At 35.8% G+C, this 17,359-nt stretch overlaps 1 protein-coding gene across 1 annotated transcript in view; it reads left to right on the forward strand.

Annotated features, from left to right (window-relative positions):
- The window catches only part of LOC104148292 (protein unc-13 homolog A), a 71,777-nt gene that overhangs the window by 20,671 nt on the left and 33,747 nt on the right, over window positions 1–17,359 (forward strand). The gene's annotated exons all lie outside the window — the stretch shown is intronic.

Genomic DNA, 17,359 nt, shown 5'->3' on the forward strand with positions numbered 1-17,359 from the left:
GGACGTTATTTTAAAGACAGTACAGCTATTTATTAGCTTTTGTATGTCTTTTAATGGCAGAGATGTGGTGAAGTAACTTTTCTCTCACATAATGAAACAGCTCACAGAACTGGAAGCCACTCTTTCCATCCATCCCTGTTTCTAGCCTTTCCATGTTCCTGTTCCTTCATCTCCAGCCCTCTGTCATAGCCGTATGCTCTCATCTCCAGTTCTCCAGCTCTGCTGGAACAGGAACTTTGTTGAAACAGGCTCTGTTGAACCCTGTGCTGAACTGGGAAACAGGAAGTGTTCACTGTTTTGATTGATTAGTTTTCTGCCTGTTCAGTGAATCAAATAGGCTCAGGAATGCATGGAGGACACTGAAAGGAGCAATCTCATCGTCTTCCCACTTTCAGCTGATCACTGCTAACCCTGTGTTGTCCCCCTCTGTGGGTCAGCATAAGAGTTTCTATGGCCATTCAGTAAACCAGACTGGAGAATTGATCTGGATTAGAACTGAACCTATTTGTCTGTTCATTTGTATATTAACCATTTTGCGTGTTAGTTTCTATTCAGATCATTTTTATGATCCATTTGACTTGGCAAATGTTTAAACACTTTGTGTCAGCACAAAAGAAGAACAGAAACGAGCAGGGGCAGTCCCAGCTTATGCCAGTTTAAAGTGTCAGTGGATCAACAGCCTAAATAATAAAAGATGCATACTGAAGCATGGAGCAGCTAAAGTTTTTGACAGAGCTCCAAACCACTGAACTCCACCTTGCAACATGAAGCATTAAATACTCTGGTGGAACTACTACTTGCATCATCTTTAACAACGGCTTTCCAGGTTATGGTTCCCTAGCCGTGTGCTGCCTGCATGATACTTTAGTTTGATACCCACAAGGACATTAAAGAAATTAAATCTGAGACCAATAGGAAGAACAAATACCATTTCTAAGAGTGTGCAGTGGGACAGCAAAGCTGATGGGCCAGTGGTATATAAGATTCCTCATTACTGTCTTTCTCAATACATTGATTTCTATGTGGCTATGCATTGAAAATACTCAAGTGGTCATTATAAATGCAGACGACTGTTTACTGTCTGCTGTTGTGAGGGTGGCTGTGGGAGTTCCCTCAGTGAAAATAAGAGCAGCAGCTCATTGGGAGCCCTGCTTTTCCCTAATTGTTAGCCTTCAACCTGGCTAGGTTGAAGCAGGAAGGCTCTTTCTTCTCTGCCTAGATCACATGCCATGTAAACAAAACAGTTCATACAGAGTAATAAAAAAAGGCTTTACAAAATGTGAAGCAGAACTGCTTACAGCAAAAATAAGCTAAAAAATTCAAGGACTCTGTCACAAACTGCAAATTATGTGCTATCTTATCAAAGAAAAATGCTTAATAGGAGCAGAGAGGTGTGAAAGTGTTTTTTGTACAGTGTATGTTCTGTAAACACTGCACTGTATATGACAGCAGTTTACGTTAGGAGTACTAATGATACTACGTTACAATGCCTAGAGCAGCATAAAATTGAAAAGCAGTAATGGAACAGTAACAGATTTTTATTTCTACATGTTTTTTCAGCTATTAAAAATCCTGCTTGACTTAAATGTAGCAAAAAGCAACTGAAGCACACAAATTTGTTCTAACCTGGTTTTTGAACTACGGATGATCTTGAAGATTTGTGTAATGAAATTAGACTTGATGCTCACAGACTTGTATGTTATTATTTAGATAATAGCTATGAATTTTCAGCTACTTTTTACAAACCCCAAATTCTGCTTAGCTCTTTGCAGTCCAGGTTGCCGTTTACATATCACAAAGATTTTCTGTGTGCCTTGTTCATATTAAGAGGCTCGATCTTTTTATGCTGGGGTCAGATATATGAATGTGTATATGAGTAAGGAAGGGATGGAACCTTGGCATTTAATCGTTACATTCAGTTCCTTAAATCTCAGGGTACTCACTGGTATGTCGCAAGTTCCATAACTGGTTTTGGTTTCTTAATGGAACCTACGCCAGTGCATAGTTTTCTCTGTGGAGGGTGGTTTCACTGGATCCTCTCTTTTCCCTGTATTTTCTTAGGCAATAATTTCACAGTGCAAAGTGTTCAGGAGCAATACATGCTTCATTTCTGTATCTTGACCATGATCTTGACGAATTCAGTTCACAGATTTGGCAGTGGCTAGTGCCGTACAAATAGTTGTCCTAATGTGCCATTGAGTACAAACAGATACAGGGAGTAGTGAGTGGGAAGAAAAGGTTAGAATTGTTGCTGACAGCTTTGTACCATAGAACTGTAGTTTTTAGAGGAGGCTGGAGAGTACTCTCAGGGTGAGCACTTGCTTCCTGTCTAACTGGAAGAACATGGCTAGCACCCAGCTTTAAGAGCTAGCCACGTGATTTAAGTTTGTTATTTTTCTAAAATACTGAAGCAATGAGACATTCAGCTGCTGCTTGTGCCCTGCGTTCCGGACTTCATGTGTCTAGTAATAGTTTTGCGGTTTGCTGAGGTGTTATGCGTAAGTTTGGCAGCTAGATTTCCTGATAAGAATGGGGACATTCACAAATGGCTGAAACGGGTAGAGCCACAGAATTTGAAAAAGCAAAGCTGATGATACAGCTTTTGAGTTAAAGACTAAACAGTATGGAACTAGTGATACTAATGGGTGAAAGATGACAGTCAGCAAACTATGATTTGCTGTTGAAGCACTGTGATCATTCAACATTTCTCATCTCTGATAACCTGCCATGAAAGAGGAGCAATTCATACATATTCACGGAGACAAACTTTTGGCCTAGTGGGGTTACACTTAGCTCTGCTCCCTCTGAATGGGAGGAGAGACTGAGAGAGACTCCAGTGTATCTCCTGCTCTTTATCACTGAATTTAATAGATAAACCTAGGCCTTCGGTTAAATGATTAGCTTAAGCTGATCCAAGCTTGTGCTGCCACCAGAAAGTGGGAACTTCCCAACCTCTAGTACCCTATATCTTCCAGCTGCCTTGGGCAGTCACTAACAGTCATGCAGCTGTATGGTAATTTGGAAATGTAAGCTTGGCAGGTCAGCTGGCTAATAGTATCTCTGCATCTTGCTTTTAAAATGGTTGAAATTATGGTGGAGCGAAAAGCAGGACTATCCTTTGCACTAGCAGAATAGTAGCGTGATGGACTAAAGCTGACAAAAAATCCTTTTCTATCACACTTTTTCCGCTGTTGACTGCAGTGAGAATCGATGGAGGTTAGTTTTGCTAGATTAAAATTACCCTTTGTTAATGCCCCCTTCTAGCTTTATAAGGCAGTTGCCCCTCAAAAAGCAGCAAAAATTAGCATTTACAGTTTTTCTGGGTTTTGGGCTGTGATAGCTTGTCCACTATTTAAAATGCACTAATTAAAAGTTGTTTGTTGGTCACCCTGGCACCTCCTAGTAGAGCCAGATTGCCAGTATTTCCTAAACCATTTATTCTAGTTCTTAAATTTCATTAAAATAAAATGCTTAATTTTAAAATGATCACATTTTAACATCAAAATACCTGAGAAATAGTGTTTATTATTCATCTCTCAAAGTCAGCACATCGACAGTGATTAATTTCACCAAAAAGTATGACAAAACTTTCTTAAGATTATTTAGATATGTTATGCTAAGCATAACTTGGCGCCTTTGCTTCTGTTTATAATTAAAGAGCAGAGAGCATTTGACTTTGAAAATTATGCACAAGTTGCCTTTCATAATGACATTTTCTAATTGATCAGTTGACATATCTAGAGCCAAATTATGTTCTTAAATATATGTTTAGAACTCAAATTACTTTGCAAAGCACATACAACTCAGCAGCTTCTTCAAACCCTCTCCTTATCAGGGTTTGAGTTCCTGTCTACATGGTAGACCTGTATTTGGTAGCTATTAGTGAGCCAGCCATATTATACATATCTAAAGTATAATTCCAAGCATGGAGTTTTGTGTGTCTGCTATGGAAATAATGGATTAGATAGCCAGTGCTCTAATGAATGAGGCTGTTAAAAGTATATATCGTATTGATTTGTATAAATAAGAGGATGACTATGTAGGTGGGTCATAGCTATTAAAAAAAAAAAAAAAGTTAAAAGATGAGAGGAAAGTCAGAGGGGTATTTAATCACAGCTGAACTGGGGAGAAATCAGCTCCTGGTAAGGGGAAGAAGACCAAAAGAAAATCTGAACCAATAAGGTGATATATTGTGAAATAATGGTCTCCTGTTAAAGAAAGAGCTTTGCTTTAATGCAGCAGGTCTATGTGATACGAGGTTCTGTGACCAAATCTAACAATAAATGGTTAGTGGGAATGTGTTTTACATTTGAATAAATGTTTCTTCACTTAAACTAAATTGGAGCTATTGGCAGTGTTGATCCATTAGGTTTTGAGCGTCTGTCCTGATCACCTTCTCAGCTATAGGCAATGTGTATACATAGGGTTCAACGATCGAACAGGGGCTTGTTCAGTGTTTGAGAAAGGAAGGGATGTAGGTCTGAAGGTGACCTGACTGTTAAAACTCACCTATTGTATCTGAAGAGCCAGGAAAGGCATTTAAGCTCCATCCAAGCTGATGTATTTACCTAGGCAGGTTACCAAATTTTCTGGAAGCTTTCCAGAACAGAATTAATTTTTATCTATTAGCTTTGAAGCAACAGTGTGGTGGGAAAAAAAGATAAGATAAAGATAATTGCTATCTCCTTGCTTCCCTGCATATGGGAGATAATATTGCATAATGGGTGCAGGGGGGAAGGAATAGAGTGGCAGGAATCTTCTTTACTCCCATCTTCTTCTGGAGAGTGGAGCTGACTGCTGTGGAGGGGGTCCTGTCAGCCTATAGGAGTATCACTCAGCACTGTTTTCTGAGCAGAGAAAAGAGCTTTCTGTGGTGTACTTCTGTGTCACTTCTCTTCCTCTCCACTTGCAAAGGCAAACTGGAAAGAAAAGTAACTGTCTTTACTGTTAATTTTGGCTTTCATACCAGCTGTTGCAGACTGTATTAATTACTTTTCATTCATAGTGCCCTCAGTCTATATTAACACATGAAAGACACAATCTGTGGGCAGTGGACTCTCAAAAGGATGTGTTGTTCTCAAGCAAGATAAGAGTATGCTCTTGGGAAATGCAGCAAGAAAATATGGGGTGTCAGGTACTTGGCTCTTGTTTAAGCCAAGAGTCTCACAGCAGTGGTATTAGAAAAATAGCTCAAACGCAAGAGAAAAGGTGATGAATGCTTTCACGTTATTATGTTATGTATTTGAGAAGATAACCTACTGCATAAGCACTTACATGACGTTTTCAAGTACAGTTAAAAAGCAGAGCCTTAGTGCATGTAGTTTCTTCAGAAAATTACTAGGAAATGAGTCTGCAAAAAGATCATCTAGTTTGTAGATGCAATCAGGCAGTAGAGTGTATATAAAGATGTTACAGCATATTTCTGGCTGCTGTGATTCTTGGCCTGTTCACATTTATTAGCATGTTCTTGCAGGATATTACAGAGAATTAAAAGCCCTTCCTTAGGGTGAGAGCTGTCAGTAATGAGACCATTCAAGAGTTATCTCTCTATATTTTTCTAAGCACATGTCTGGTCATTAGCATGTTATCTGGGCTGACTCCTCTTTTTCCATCTGAGCCTCTGAATAGATTATGCTAAACCAAAAGAATTTAACCTGTCTGTCCTGATTGGAGTTCTTTCCCTCTTTGTCGCAGATAATTTTCTTGCATTTAAATGAACTTTTGGATTACTAACTGAAGATGACCATCTAAATTAGCTAACACAATGCCACCACTAAATTACAATACAGTACTTTCAAATTGAAAATTTTTTTCATCTAATAATAGATGTTTTCAAAGATTGCAAGCAGAAAGATGATGATAATCTTAATGCTTACTTAAAGACAGAGATGAATGTTTATTCAAAATAACTGCATTTGTACTCTGAAAGTACACCACTAAAGAAAAATCTGAGAAGGTAGGGAATTAAATCAGACCATCTGTTGTGAATGACTGCATTTATGTATCCTATAAATATTTAAGTATTAGTGTGTACCAAGCTCGTTTCTTGATTAATCTGTTCTTTACAGTGGTATATGTTTGTCAATTCATTGGTCAAATATGTACCTTTCTCTATGGCATTTGGTATTTATGGTAGACTACTCAAGATGTAGACTGATAGCTAATTAAGTGTAACTGATTAACTTTTGATATAAATCATAAAATAAGTAAAATACAGAAGAACGAACTTGGGAGATGTGGTAAATGATTAAGTGACTGCTTACTAGAGCAATTTATTTTCGCTCAGATTCTTAAAAGAAAAAGAATGAAGAAGGGGAAAATAATGTTTTAAAAAATTATAGTCATCCATTCATTCATTTGACTGATCGAAGCAAAACTCAGAAATTTTTTTTAAATCTACAATCAATTATGTAGTATATGCTTCATTTCAACTGTGTATAGTAACCCTGATATAAATCAATTGGTGCAATCTGTATGCCTTATTAGTACCCAGTGCTGAATGCTGCTACATGCAAGAATAAAGATTTGATGATTAGTCTCTTTGGTGCCATCAGCTACAAATATATTCCTATATATCCAGAATAGCCAGGGATTTGCATAGATTTTATGCCAGAATGACTGAGAACAGAGTGGCTTATAGTTTGAAATACATGCATGATGAAGAATGATGGGTGCTTCCTCAGGAAAAACGTGCATAAAAGTACTTGAGTCATATGCTCCAATGAAAAAAAAAACCAAAACAAAACCTTTCATGTGCTTACTTTGTGTGCCATCATACTTGGGAAGTAACATACACAACTATGATATTAGCAATACAGTTAGGCATAATTACCTTAAGCCACAATAATTTCAATTAGTACTGCAAATAAGTGAGTGAAGCAGAAATAATATTGCATGAGACCTTAAAGCTTATTAAAAACTTGAAATGAAACTGTGTGTTCCATTGACAGTCAAGATACATTAGAATAAAGCTGAATTAATGTGTTCAGGGTCATATGCCTGCAATTTGAAACACATGAATACTAAATATAGTGCCATCAATTCTCTGTGTTTCTTCAGGAGACTTTTTTACTTAACTTGCATGTTAACATGGGAAAATATATTTTGTGATTGAAATCAATCCATCCAATCTAGATGCTGGAATACCCAGAATATAAAAATAGAGTCCATTTTGTTAAAACGTGAATAACTACTGTTTGCATAATCACCATCAGCTTCATTTATGCAAAAGAAAGATTATGCTAAAAAGGTGATGCTAACCTTAAATTAAAAAAGAAAGCATCAGAAAGGTAAGCTCTTATGTCCCATTTTCACAGAATCCCAGACTGAGGTTGGAAGGGATCTCTGGAGCTCTGTTAGTCCCTATTCAAGCAGGGTCACCTAGAGCAGGTTGCCATGTCCAGATATCTTTTGAAGATCTCCAAGGATGGAGACTGCGCAACCTCTCTGGGCAACCAGTTCCAGTGCTCAGTCACCCTCACAGTAATAAGTAAAAATTTTTTTTTTCTAAGTTCCTTTTCAAAGGTACTTAGTCACTGAGCTTTTGAAAAACAATGCCCTCAAGATATTATATTAAAAAATGTTTGCTATACTTTAAAAATAGCAGTCGAATACATGTCAGGCAATATTAATGCTGCAGTCCACAGCTAAATCACCTAAACAAAAAATATTATGCAAGTGCCTGCCAATCAGAAACTAAAATGAACAGCATCAAATTGATTAGTCAAACTTCCAAACCAAGCAAAATTAAACAAAGTTTTTTTTTGTTTTTAAATCTAGTAAATTATGATAACACAGGTAGGGGAACTTTCTTTTTATAAAGAACATTATTATATTCTGTGATACTTACCTTCTCTGTTAGTGTATAAATCAGCCATGGGACAAGAGGAAAAGACTTGCTTATGTGTAAAAACCTCAGTTCATGTTATTTATTTCCACCTGTATAGCCATATGAGTAGATGTCGTATTAACAGTGCAAATGAAGGAGAGTCATGTTGCTTACAACATGATGGCTCTATGTAGATTTTATGGACAAAGCTGGTTTTGCATATTTGTTTCTATCCCATTTAGTTTTGCGATGGTGTTTCCTCAGTCTAATGTTTGTGCGATGGTAATTGCTGAGTGTTAAAAGGAGCTATATTACTAAAATGGGACTTCCCTAACTGCAATCACTGGCATTGTTGATTTTAATGTAATTGTTGTCATTAAACTGATATTCATTAGAGTAAATTAATGTGATATGACAGCAACATATAAATTTTTTTTTTCAAACACCTGAAAACTGAATGGAAAGCCTTAACATAATAAGTTGAGCCTGAGAAGTTTCTTAATGCTGGTAACATCCTGAGAGCTGAATAGCTTCTTAAAAATTTGATTAATCTACCTATTTTGAAATATAGAGAGCATATATTGTTAAGGTCTAAATTTGTTTGGAGTGATCATTTTACAGCCATTTGTCCAGTAATCTGTTTAATCAATCATGCCTGGATAACAGAGTAATTGATAGGCAGGCAGAAAGCTGTTTATAAAACATGAAAATTTCCACCTCCATTTTACATCTGGCTATAGCTACAGCTCTAAAACCATACTTGCAATAGGTAGCTGTAGCTGTTCAAGCAGATACTGTTGGTCCATATCCTTTTTTTTCTGTTGTGATTGTTCAGATTGTTCCTTAGACAGAATGTTTCTCAAAATTACATTACAGAATTATATTGCAGAATATTTAAGCATCACCTGTCTACCATGATGCATTATTGTGTACTGTCTGTGTATACTGTATGTATAGTGTATTCGTCACTGTGTACTGCCAGCAAGAAGTAAGGTCCAAAAGAAAGAAAATGGAAAGGCATGGTAACAAGCCTTTTCACTGGTTCCCAGCCTTTCAGAACCAGCACATTACTTTTAAAATATAAAAAGAACTTGGCATTGTAATCAGTGTTTTTGCATTTAATTATTATTCTGAGGCTGTTCTCTAAAAATCAAACCACATGCTACATCATTGCAGTCCCTTGTGCCATTGTTTTATAATGCTCCAGTTATATCGCTATGCTCTAGTTTCTCATAACAGATATTGTGTTTTTCCCACACACTTGAAGAAGGGAACTGTCATTTCCCAGGGCCACAGCTTCGTTTGTTTTGGAAACCAGTGACTTCAGTAGGACTCCGTTCTCTAAACATACAGATATCTAGTGCCACTCAAAATTTCATATTGTAATGCAGTTTAATGTGGGGCAGATATGTCACAGGATCATCTGGAGTGGGATCTGAAGGCCAGATGAGCTCAAATGGCCACCGATGCCTGTATTTAAGCACCTGAACTGGGTCCTTTCTTTCCATTTCTGGGATGTTCCATTTCAGTGCCTCGGGTGTCAATTCTTCCTGACTACCAGTTTTTCAAAATTCCTTAGTAGAAAAGCAGATTGTTCTTCCAAGCTGCACATGATAGTTGAGGAAAATAAGAAATAGGTTTGGAGGAGACTTTCTCTATCTAGCACTAGGAAGCTGTTTTAAGGCCTGCTCCCATTTTGGAATGTTTAGTATGGTCTTGGCAGACCTTGAAGGGCCTAGGCACACTGCTGATCTTTAACTCTTTCCTACTTTTCTTTGGATTCCTTGTAATTTAACTTTAAATACTGCATTAAAAATGCCAGTCTTCTTTTTAAGAGCCCTTGTTTAACATGTCTCTTTTTAGCCACTGAGATAATACCATTCAGAGGCATTCTATGTAGTACTCATATCTTTGAGCAATTTAGTAAGCATTGAAATTTAATTGCATTGTTTTCCAGGAGGTTATTAAATTACTAATTTTGTCAAGTTACATCCTTTAGCACAAAACTACCAGATTCAAAAAAATATTAAATACTCAGTCTCCCATTGCCTAGTGTAATTTTCCTTACCTCTTACTCACAACTGGTGAGGAAAAATATTTCCGGATTGAACAACTCTAACTAAATGAGCTACAGCAAGTCTTATTTTCAAGATAGTAACTGAGCATGGATAAATAAACTGAACCTGATATGTATGAATCTTTATTGTTCTATTTCACAGTACATAGAAGGAGAAAATGGGTTTGTGATTATAAGTTGCTAATATCTACTAGTTTGTACCAATAGCACAGTATAAATATAAAATGTCTTTGAGATGGAAACTAATACTACCTTCTCATGTCTATAGTATCTAGCATGATAGAATCACTGTCTGGGATCTGTATGCTGCTGGAATATGAATATCGCTTGTATAATAATAGCATAGGATTATAAATTGTATACAACTTAATGATTTCCAGTGTCCAGTCCATGCAGTTCCATGCTAAATAAAAAAAAAAAGAGTAAACATGAATTTTACATTTTTTAGTAGCAAGACAAGTAAGACAACTTGACTTTTCCTTAACTGTAGAAAAAGATATTGCAAGGGCTGTTAGCAGAAATCTTTAGCTAAATGACCCTGTTAAGACCATTAATAATAGCAATAGCAGTTGTGTATCCGTCTGAGGATGGATACACATGGTTCTACACAGTATTGTGGTATTAAACAGTCATGGTGCGTTTTCTGAAAGCAGCAACTATGTGAAAGTGCCCTCTTAGTGGAAAAACAAGAAGGAACGTATTTTGTCCAGAATAATTAAAAAGAAGAAAACATATATGTTGATAAGTGGCTACTGCAGCTATTTGTTCTTTGATTCGCTGTTCTATTGGAGTTCTTTTTTTTTTTTTTCCCCCTCTAGATTACAGTCTACATTATGTAACGCTTCCGTTTTGCAAAGGCAAGGTAAAATGGCTGTTTACATCAAACACCGACCAAATGAGTGACTTCCCCTGAACTGCTAACTACTTTCAGATACTAAAGATCATTCCTTTGAGCAGCTTGGCTGCTTGAGCAGCTATGTTTTTGGCTTGAGCTCTGTAAAGCAGTGTGGATGGGAAAGTATTCTGCTTTAGGTGATGTTTGACTTAGTTTTATATAGCAGTCATTTAAAACGACAAATAAACGACATTATTCAGTTATTATATTACAGCAGAGTTAATCTTTACAATATAAGAGAATTGTTGTAATAGAGCCTTACAGTTTTCATATAAAATCCCCTTTGAATAGTGCTGTAGTGCTGGGAGTTCATTCCATTGTTTCACATGCTTAAGTCTTGTCTGTCACTCAAGCTAACACTGCTCATTGGTCTTTTTTGCTTTGCTGCCCTTTCCAAGTTCAGTTCCACCCTCTTGCTTTTCTGAACTGTGTTTTTCCTTCAGACCTTCTCTTGCTTAGACGTACCACTCTTGGCTGGAATAAAAGTAGTTCTTTCAAATGCTACTTTGAAAAAATAAATATTTTTAAAGAAATTTAAAGACTGTTGCAGTAGCTGTGCACAGCAGGAAGAAGATATGTTAAAAGATTAGAATTAGAGTTGAAGAATACTAAATAAGATAAAGATGATGAGTTTGAAGTTTAAGAGGTTTTTAAGGGTTTTATAATTTGCCTCTACTTTAGGTAAGTAAATAGGTCATCTTTAAGAATAAATTTGGTAACAATTGAATGTTTTAAAACATTTGGGGTGGAAAAACTGTTATGGAAAATGAGAAATTAGCAACATCAGCATGAAGAGAAAACATTGTACTCGGCAGAGATTGAGAAATAGGGTATTTGAGGGAATAGACAGTAGTTCTGTCAGAGCAACCAATGAAGTAACTATAGAACTGCTAAGGGTAGTAGTAGGGAAAAAAATAAATTTCCTTTGGCGAGGGAAATTGCAGTTTAGAACAAATGGTGGTAATCCAAGAGGACGTATTCCTCTACATTTTCTCTTTCCTAGAGTTCTTCGAAATAGATTTTGGTAGTTTAGCTTTTATTTTTGAAAGTTACATAATTTAATTCCACACCGTGAAATTCTCAGTAGGATTTCTTTAAAAGTTTGTTATAAAATTATATAGCACACAGCTACAAATATCATCTTTATAGTGCTTTTTAAAGCAAAACTCTTCATCATCCTCTTCATCATCCTCAACTAAGTATTCACAAGTATGGAGTATAGAATTAAGACTTCAGTAATTGAAGAGGAACCAGAGCAATATGGTCCTGAACTTCAGCAGAGATTATTACAAGTAAAATTTTTTGGTAGTTACAAACCTATTTTTAAGAAGCCAGTCTCTGAGATCTGTCTTAGGCAGAGGTCTAGTTCAGCCGGGCCCACGGCTAGACACAGGCATGGCTGTGGCAAGCCTATAAATGAAGTAGATAAACTGAATTTTTATTTTGTTAATACTCCTGTCTGAATTATTTCTCGCTAAAGAGTAGTAAAGCTTTATTTATCTGCGCTGTGTCTCTCTAAGGACTGACGTTCTGTTGAAGAGTTGAATTAAGCTGACAAGTTATTCAGCAGTTCTGCTTGGGGTGCTCTGAAGAACTCTGTAGAGAGGAAGTGGGGTTTTTGGATAATTGGTTTAATGCAGCACAGGCTTAAAAAACACAGATTTTTCAGATCATTCCTTGTTTTTGAGCATGAGTTTATAGTCCAGACTAGGAATGAGATAACCATGGAGAGGCTCCCAACAGTAGAGAGGATGCAGTGCCTAGATCTCACACAGAAGATGCAGCTAAATTGGACACCTTGAGGTATTCATAAAATAATCTACAAAGCCTAATTATAAAGTAGGTTGTGAGGTTATAAAATATAAATAACTTTGTCACATGGCACAAGTTACTGTTAGCTTCTTCCAAAATCTTTCTCTGTCATTCCATATTGTTTTGCTCCTTCTAGTAATGAGATTGTGTAACTTTCTTTTTTTTAATTCTTTCTCAGGTGTCTGCTCTGCCTATGATTATTGGAAGCGTTCTGATGATTGCTTTCTTTACTATTATGGCCTGAGTTTTAGCTGATTTCATTATTAATATTCATGGTTTGGTATTTTGTTTATGGTGACAACTTTTCATAATTAAGGATAAATCATTCTGACTTCCCCTGAGATTCAGTATGATAATGTTATTCATGATGTATTCTTTAAATGTTGGTGGGAATGGAATACAAAAATCATTAGGAGTTTAATTTTGGACTAAAATTAATTATAGTCTATGCCTTATTAGGTATTTCTGTTCTCATGTAACTTTATTAGTGCTTTACTATTACACATTTATATGTCATCTTTCATTCCCAAAGGGTTTACATGCTGTAAAGGTTAAAGTACTTTATTTAGGCCTTACTTACATAATTAATAAATTATTTAAGTCGATAGTCTTGTCAGCTTCTGGAAACTAGTTTATCTAATTAATGCTTACAGCTATTTATAAAAGATGTATATTCAATCTCTGTATAAGTATTCCTGAGAAACAAGTAGAAAAGCTGTACGTTTATAGAAAAGCAAAAATAGGTATCAGTTCTTGTTCAGGCAAATTCCCTTTGTCTACATTACTTAATCTCAAAAAAAAAAAAAAAAAAAAAAACCTATTCAGCCAATTCAGGTGGAACAGAGTTAGGAATCTACAGTAAGAGAGCTACAAACAGAGGAGAAAAGAGAGCCTCAGTGGGAGGGGGAGGAAACCCTTATGAAAAGTTTAATTAGACTTGTAGTGCTATGTCACATTCTCGACTTACAGCTGCTTTCTTGAACAATACCAAAACATTCACATGCGGGGTGGACATCACTGGAAATAATTTAGAATATTTGCATAGTGATTGTTTGGTTACAAACTCATAGCTTGAATTTTGAGTGGTTTACAATCAGAGCAGTGCACTATTTCATCTATAAATTCGTTTACTGTTGTTTTCTTCATCATCTGATTAAATGAATATGCATTGATATGCACTTCTCAATCAGAATTTCTAGTATTGACGTGGATTATCAGAGCATGTTTTTTGTAGTGTATTGTCCGTCAACTAGCATTCATTGACATGTGACTGAACAAATTGATCAAACTATCCTCCTGAACTTGTACGCCTATCAAAGCAGTAGATTCAAATATAGTCCAAACAGCAAAATCATCTCCCTTGGAGCTTCATTCCTTTCTGTCCTTGGATAACAAAAGTTCAAGCTATATAAACCTGTGATGTGGAGAGGTGGCTACTCTTTTGCTTTGTGCTACAGCAGTTGCTGAAGGGCAGGGAAACTCTGATCCTATCATAACTTGTGCAGGCAGTACAAGTGCAAAAACAAGTATGTGGTTAAGTTTGGACTAAAACGCAGCCATGTTCTGACGTGTGAGAGCCCGTTCAAATTATTACTTACATATGAGCAAATTGGGACTACCTTACAACGCATGCATTCATAACATCTCTCCGGTGCTTTGATCTGTGTAGAGTAGTACAGATCTCCTCTGTCATTCCTATTCCTAACTTGTTTCAAAACAAAAATAGGAGGGAAGAGGAAAACAGGAACAGCGTGATGATCCTAAAGCAAACTCTGGGTTTTTGGGTTTTTTTTTTTTTTTTTTTTTTTTTACCACAGCAGGTAAGGGTTATGGGAAGAGACTAGATAGGCATATTCCAGCCCATTTTTAGAAATGAGACCTCGTTTCTATCAGTTGTTTTGTGTATATATACATAAAATTGAAAATATTAGATATAATATTCAAAATATTAGATATAATATTCAAAATAAGAATCAGCACAAAATAAGCAAATAGCTGAAGAATTTGTTCTTAACATCATTCTTCTCTGTATTAACTGAAAAAATATTAAAGGAGAGCTGTTTAATTGAATAAATAATGTATATTAATGAAGCAGTTACTTTGCAACTTGATACCATTGACATAAATTACTTTGACTTAGACAGCAAAGGCCTGTTCTTACAGCAACTTATTGCACTGTACAATTCACGTTGTTCAAGACCGTATATATATACTGCATGAAAAAAAGAAAAATTTATTTTTTTCTTCTTTGGTCATCTTAGTAGATGCAGATTTTATGCTGAAACACATATAACTAATGTCCTTAACCTACATATTCAGAAGTCCAGTTGAACTGCATGGAGGAATCAGAATCTGAGCAGCTAAAATAGATTTATAGATAGGATTACATATTTTAAAGTGACAAAAACTGAAACAATAGTAAAAGTCATTATTTTATATCGCCTTTCCATTATTGACAGTTAACTAGAAATAATAACTGGTCTGTCGTGTTAATATGGTTTTACTTAGAACTTCTGAAAGACAGCATTTGAGTACTTCATTAGTATTATTTCAGTTAGTTAAAATTGCAGAATAGATTGTTTTGTATGACAAATGTTGACTTAGAAGATATTGAAATCCAGGAATTTTGTGGACTGTATGACAAATATGCTATTTGGATGTATTGTATTTAACAATAGAATTCTTTCCATTGTTATCAAGCAGGATGACCTCAATGTAACATATTTACTTTCAGAATTAAGAATTAATTTTGACACAGAAATGGTCTATCACTTTAGTGGGTGAAAGAATTTACTGTAAGGAAAGGCTTGAACATTTTCATGCAGGAAGAGTGCAAGGACATTTCATGTTTTTAAACCCTTTGAGAGTTACTGAAGAACAGAATCCTCCAAATATTGTTCATATTTTTTAACTATTAATATTTTGCTATCTAATATTTAACTAAATTTCACTAAAAGAGTAAGACAGCACTCTTAACAGCTATTCACCATGATGGAATTACTAGATAAGTAGTCACAAATTTCTGTGTCACTTGGTTTAGAAGTGGAGACAGATTAAGTCCATCTAAAGATCTATTTGAATTGAATATGAGATTGGTTGATAATATTTAGATATAATTTCATATGTGAGCCAAGTTCAGACAATAGACAGTACAGCTTTTTCTGTGAAACTTCTCTTTCAAATAGTGAAAGTTTCACACACGATCTCTGACATGAAAGTAAGTTTGTTGGATATTTTTTCTGTGCTTGAGTTAGAAAATCAACTTTTTATCCTAAAACTGATTTAGAAACGGAGGCTAGGGGAGATATTTGGATCTGGAAGTTTGATGCAACTCCTCTAAAGTTCACATATGTATTGTGTATGTTTGTTGCATGCATGTGCAATCAAAGACTTTGATAGTACAAAGTTTGAATTTTTTAAAAAGGTAGACATCAGTTATGACTACAGAGGTATGATAATGTATAAGAAAGTTTGAGAGTTCAACTGAATACAAAAAAGGTCTTTCCAGTATAATTTGGGAAAATTACCCACAGTAGTAGTATTTAAAGTTGGAGGCATTAGAAGAAAACAATGATTTTAACAAAGAAATGGCTAGAAGATTTCTAAATATCTTAAAAACAGATGGATAACAAAATAGCTGCATAGTGACAAACCCGGGTAAAATGTAGAGCAAATCATGAAATTTCTGTGTCAGCTTGACATTATTTTCTTATTGTGAATGCTCCAAGATGACACTTTCTGACAGATTCAAGAATGATTACAAGCTGGCACGTTACTGGACAGCAAAACAGTGTCTTGCTAGTGTCTTATTCACACCAACATGTGTTTCTTTGTGTCACCTCTCTCCTCTGATAGCCTTTTATTTTGTCAATCAGTTTCTGTCCTAATTATGAGTCCTTTTGTTCTGATATGTATCTTGCACTTGGGAGACAATGAACGTAACTATTGCAGCATTGAAGAGAGCGTGTGTCTTGAGAGGCTTGCTCAGGTAGCAAGACTGACCTGTATATTTGCATTCATCAGAAAAGCTTGGAGGTTACTTTGTAACGTGTTGATTTACTGTCTGTGACGCACTTTGGAAAACATGAATCTGTCTTCAAAACTACTGTTTCATAGCAATATAAGACAAATATGAGCTATTACTTCATGGCACTGCACTAAGTATACTAAGATTAAAATACTGAGCAATAATTTCCAGGCTACTCGAATGACAACTTTCAGTCCAGTTCACAGCTTGAGTGCTAAGAATAGGAGTTCAACTATTTCAGATATGGATTACAATACACATAGCTGTATGTCTGTCATACACTTAAGCACCAGATCTTGCAGCATAATCAAAACGAGATGCTACCAAGTCTTGCAAACCAAGCAGGTACCTTATGAGGAAGATGCTCATCAATGTTTGAAAAAAGTGGTCCATCAAATGAAAACAAGTTACCCCACATACCTCTCCCCTGCATAAACCCCACAATGTTGAATCCAAAATGCATCCTCATCTTTTGAAGTAGAAACAGCTTAAATGACTTAAAAGAAGTAGGAATCTCTACTTTCCTAATGAATTTTGTGGTTGACCCGGAAGTATAATGAATATTGCATACATTTGGCTGTCACCGTAAACCTTGTTCAGGTGTTCTTAGTATGAGTTATACTCCCAATTTCAGCAAGCCTCCATACAAAAAATTTTGGATTTGTTTGTGTTAGCTTCCTTACTGATAAGATTCTAACTATTGAAGTTTCATAAAAAGAA

This window comes from Struthio camelus, chromosome 12, assembly GCF_040807025.1.
Source record: "Struthio camelus isolate bStrCam1 chromosome 12, bStrCam1.hap1, whole genome shotgun sequence".
Classification (NCBI taxonomy): Eukaryota; Metazoa; Chordata; class Aves; order Struthioniformes; family Struthionidae; genus Struthio; species Struthio camelus.